Here is a 5,000-nt window from a genome sequence, read left to right as displayed (position 1 = left end):
TCTCGCTCGGCTAGCCGAAGGCTGCTCGTCTTGTCGGCCTTCTCAGGAGGCGGACTACCGCGCACTACTAGTAGAGGCCGTCTCGCTCGGCTAGCCGAAGGCTGCTCGTCTTGTCGGCCTTCTCAGGAGGCGAGCTACCGCGTACTACTAGTAGAGGCCGTCTCGCTCGGCTAGCCGAAGGCTGCTCGTCTTGTCGGCCTTCTCAGGAGGCGGACTACCGCGCACTACTAGTAGAGGCCGTCTCGCTCGGCTAGCCGAAGGCTGCTCGTCTTGTCGGTCTTCTCAGGAGGCGAGCTCCCGCGTACTACTAGTAGAGGCCGTCTCGCTCGGCTAGCCGAAGGCTGCTCGTCTTGTCGGCCTTCTCAGGAGGCGGACTACCGCGCACTACTAGTAGAGGCCGTCTCGCTCGGCTAGCCGAAGGCTGCTCGTCTTGTCGGCCTTCTCAGGAGGCGGACTACCGCGCACTACTAGTAGAGGCCGTCTCGCTCGGCTAGCCGAAGGCTGCTCGTCTTGTCGGCCTTCTCAGGAGGCGGACTACCGCGCACTACTAGTAGAGGCCGTCTCGCTCGGCTAGCCGAAGGCTGCTCGTCTTGTCGGCCTTCTCAGGAGGCGGACTACCGCGCACTACTAGTAGAGGCCGTCTCGCTCGGCTAGCCGAAGGCTGCTCGTCTTGTCGGCCTTCTCAGGAGGCGGACTACCGCGCACTACTAGTAGAGGCCGTCTCGCTCGGCTAGCCGAAGGCTGCTCGTCTTGTCGGTCTTCTCAGGAGGCGGACTACCGCGCACTACTGGTAGAGGCCGTCTCGCTCGGCTAGCCGAAGGCTGCTCGTCTTGTCGGTCTTCTCAGGAGGCGAGCTCCCGCGTACTACTAGTAGTCGCCGTCTCGCTCGGCTAGCCGAAGGCTGCTCGTCTTGTCGGTCTTCTCAGGAGGCGAGCTCCCGCGTACTACTAGTAGTCGCCGTCTCGCTCGGCTAGCCGAAGGCTGCTCGTCTTGTCGGTCTTCTCAGGAGGCGAGCTCCCGCGTACTACTAGTAGTTGCCGTCTCGCTCGGCTAGCCGAAGGCTGCTCGTCTTGTCGGTCTTCTCAGGAGGCGAACTACCGCGCGCTACTAGTACCCGCGCGCTCCCGCCTTCGCGGGTCGTTCGATTCCATATCCGAGGGCGCGTACGCGAGTACGCGAGTGGGTACCGCCCTCCGGAACTCGAGCGATAAGGGAGCGCCCCCAACCGTCCGAGATCTTCTCGGACATTTCCTTGGCTGACTAGCGACTGGCCGCTCGACGCGTCGGAGTAGCACCTAGTGCGCCGCGCGCCGAAGCCGTCCGCGAGTGCTCGCGAGGCGAGCGAAGGGTCGGGACAGTCGAAACCGTCGCTCGAGCGGTACGACTGACGAGTCGCGAGGGGCGTCCTCTCCTTCGAGAGACGCTCGCTCGGCGTTGAGGTGATCGCGCGAAAGGTGGTGAACATTAGCGACGATCGAGTCGAGCCCGGCGATCGAGGCGCGCGGCCGGGTACCATCGACGACGATCGTCGCGCGACACGCCGACGGCCGTTTTCACGAACGGCGAGACGCGTCGCGACGCGGAGGCCTCGTCGCTAGAGGCGGCGAGCGCCGACAGTCGTCGCGCGCGTCTTACGCACGGGCAGTCGTAAGACGCGAGAGTCGCGCGCGGCTTCGCGAGGAGAGACGAAGCGCGGACGCGTCTGACGCGGACGTGTGCTTCGTACGCTCGCGAGGCGGCGGCGCGCGGCGAGCCTCGAGACACGAACCTAGATTGCCGCGTCCGTCGACCGAGGCGACGGACGCTAGAGGGCGCGAGGGACCGGCAACCCCTCGCGCCCGACGCCGGCGACGTACGCGTCGACCGAGCTCTATCTGGTTGATCCTGCCAGTAATCATATGCTTGTCTCAAAGATTAAGCCATGCATGTCTAAGTACAAGCCGTGTAGACGGCGAGACTGCGGACGGCTCATTAAATCGGTTATGACTCCACTGGGGACAGACTCACCCGTGGATAACGTGCGGTAACTCCGGTGCTAATACATGCGACAAGGCTCCGACTTCGCCTCCGGGCGTGGGAAGGGCGCACTTATTAGGCGAAAACCAGCGGCTCGTCTCCGGACGGGCCTCGGTGGACGACACCCGAGTAATTGCCGCCGATCGCACGGCCTTCGAGCCGGCGACGCCTACACTGAGTTTCTGATCTATCATGCTGACGACGGTTGGTGCTATGCCAACCGTGGCGTTAACGGATAACAGAGAATCTGGGTTCGATTCTGGAGAGGCCGCATGAGAAACGGCGACCACTTCTAAGGAAGGCAGCAGGCACGCAAATTACCCACTTCGGACACCGAGAGGTAGTGACGAACAATACCGATGCGGCGCGCAAACGCGTCGCCGTAATCGGAATGAGTACACTTCAAATCCTTTAACGAGGATCCACTAGAGGGCAAGCCTGGTGCCAGCAGCCGCGGTAATTCCAGCTCTAGCAGCGTATATTTATATTGCTGCGTTTAAAAAGCTCGTAGTTGAAGCGTCAGACGCGGGAGGGCGGACGGCCGTACCGGTCGCTCTCGCCCGACCGAGCCAGGCGCGGAGGGCGCGCGTCGCTTGCACTTCGCCGTGTGAGCGCGCCGCCGCTGCACGTTCACCTTGAAGAAATTGAACCGCTTAGAGGGGGCGAGCAGCTTGAACAGCTCAGCATGGTATGATGGAAAATGGGCTCGTACTCATTTTGTTGGTTAGAGAGTCGGCGAGCCAATGATTAACAGGGACTGCCGGGGGCATTCGTACTCGGACGGGAGAGGTGAAATTCAAGGATCGTCCGAAGACGCCCTACTGCGAAAGCATTTGCCAAGAATGTTTTCATTAATCAAGAACGAAAGTCAGAGGTGCGAAGGCGATCAGATACCGCCGTAGTTCTGACCGTAAACGTTGCCGACTGGCAATTGGGCGCACTTCTACAGAAGTTGCCGCCAGCAGTATTGCCCGGGAAACCAAAGTCATTGGGTTCCGGGGGGAGTATGGTTGCAAAGCTGAAACTTAAAGGAATTGACGGAAGGGCACCACCAGGAGTGGAGCCTGCGGCTTAATTTGACTCAACACGGGAAACCTCACCCGGCCCGAACACTGTTATGACAGACAGGTTGAGAGCTCTTTCTCGATTCAGTGGTTGGTGGTGCATGGCCGTTCTTAGTTCGTGGAGCGATCTGTCTGGTTAATTCCGATAACGAACGAGACTCTTGCCTGCTAAATAGACGGCGCCGACTACGGACGGCGACCGTTCGCTTCTTAGAGGGACAAGCGGCTTTTAGCCGCGTGAAGCGGAGAGCAATAACAGGTCAGTGATGCCCTCAGATGTTCGGGGCCGCACGCGCGCTACACTGTTCGCATCAGCGTGTTTCTCCCGCGCCGGTCGGCGTGGGCAACCCGTTGAACCGCGAACGTGCTAGGGATCGGAGATTGCAATTGTTCTCCGTGAACGAGGAATTCCTTGTACTGGCGAGTCATCAGCTCGCGGGGAATCTGTCCCTGCCCTTTGTACACACCGCCCGTCGCTACTACCGATTGAGTGGTTTAGTGAGGCTCACGGACCGCGCGCGGCACACGGCGCTCTCGGGCGTCGCGTCGCGAGGCGGAAAGTGAGACGAACTTGATCACTTCTAGGAAGTAAAAGTCGTAACAAGGTTTTCGTAGGTGAACCTGCGTAAGGATCATTGTCGATGATCCGGCCGTCGTTCGAGAACGCGTTCGCGAAAGCGACGCGCTCGAGAACGTCGACCGCGAGCCCGAAGAGAAAGGGAATTGACGGTTAGCGTCGAGGCGTCGACTTCGCGTTCGACGCCGAGGCGGGAATTGACGGTTAGCGTCGAGGCGTCGACTTCGCGGTCGGCGCCGAGGCGGGAATTGACGGTTAGCGTCGAGGCGTCGACTTCGCGGTCGGCGCCGAGGCGGGAATTGACGGTTAGCGTCGAGGCGTCGACTTCGCGGTCGGCGCCGAGGCGGGAATTGACGGTTAGCGTCGAGGCGTCGACTTCGCGTTCGACGCCGAGGCGGGAATTGACGGCGCGTCGCGACGTCGACTTCGCGGTCGACGTCGAGGCGGGAATTGACGGTTACGCGAAAGGTACGGGTGCGTAGGACCGGGGTGGTCGGTAAAGTCGCGTCGCGCGTTTCGGCGCGCGCCGCGATTATCGCTCGAAGACCTCGTGCGAGCTAGCCGCCGTCGCACGGCGAGCTCGCGAGAGGCGCCCGTACCGAACTGCGCTCGTTCGTCTCGGTTTGACACACACGAGGACTGAAGCGAGGACCGGGCGAGGACTCGCGCGCGCGGGCGGCGCTGCCTGCCGCCCCGAGCGAGTCGAACGCGAACTGAGAGCGTAGCCCCGACTACGCGAAGCACAACTCTGAGCGGTGGATCACTCGGCTCGCACGTCGATGAAGAGCGCAGCCAGCTGCGTTAGGCAATGTGAACTGCAGGACACATCGATCATCGGCATCTCGAACGCACATTGTGGCCTCGGGTCATCCCGAGGCCGCGCCCGTCTGAGGGTCGTCATTCGCCGACCATCGTCGCTCGAGCGCGCCCTCGTCGGCGCCGCTCGCGACGCCCTGGGACGCTGCCGACCGCGCGTCGGCCTCGTCCTCAAGCGTACTACCGGCGCGCTCGCTCCCGAGGGGAGCGCGCGCCCGGGCCCGGACGACGCGTGACCGCGCGGAGAGAGAGAGAGACGAAGAGGTTACGGCGTAGCGCGCGCGAACGGCGACGCGCGTCGGGCGCGCGAGGTTTCGTCGAGTCGGTTCTCGACGAGCCCGCGCGGCCGCGACGCGGCGATCGCCGTCGCCTCCGTCGCTCGCGCGGCGACGGAGAGACCGCGCGCTCCCTCTTCGTCCCGCGCGGCTCTCGCGGTCGTCCGAACTCGTCTAGTACGACCTCAGATCGGACGCGACTACCCGCCGAACTTAAGCATATCAGTAAGCGGAGGAAAAGAAACTAACTAG

The 5,000-nt window shown here is 62.4% G+C and overlaps 2 non-coding genes across 2 annotated transcripts in view; both read left to right on the top strand.

Annotated features, from left to right (window-relative positions):
* Positions 1-4,401: 4,401 nt before the first annotated feature.
* On the top strand, positions 4,402-4,554 carry LOC137409219 (5.8S ribosomal RNA). The gene has a single exon (XR_010980455.1). It is a non-coding gene; the product is annotated as a 5.8S ribosomal RNA (ribosomal RNA).
* A 374-nt stretch (positions 4,555-4,928) lies between these two features.
* Positions 4,929-5,000, top strand: part of LOC137409236 (large subunit ribosomal RNA) — a 3,769-nt gene continuing 3,697 nt past the window's right edge. Inside the window, exon 1 of the ribosomal RNA XR_010980471.1 lies at positions 4,929-5,000. This exon is cut by the window's right edge and continues 3,697 nt beyond it. This is a non-coding gene — a ribosomal RNA (large subunit ribosomal RNA).

The sequence above is a fragment of the Watersipora subatra genome, chromosome 11 (assembly GCF_963576615.1).
Source record: "Watersipora subatra chromosome 11, tzWatSuba1.1, whole genome shotgun sequence".
Taxonomy (NCBI): domain Eukaryota; kingdom Metazoa; phylum Bryozoa; class Gymnolaemata; order Cheilostomatida; family Watersiporidae; genus Watersipora; species Watersipora subatra.
Note: the sequence above shows the minus strand (reverse complement) of the source record. Positions and strands in the feature narration are given on the sequence as shown.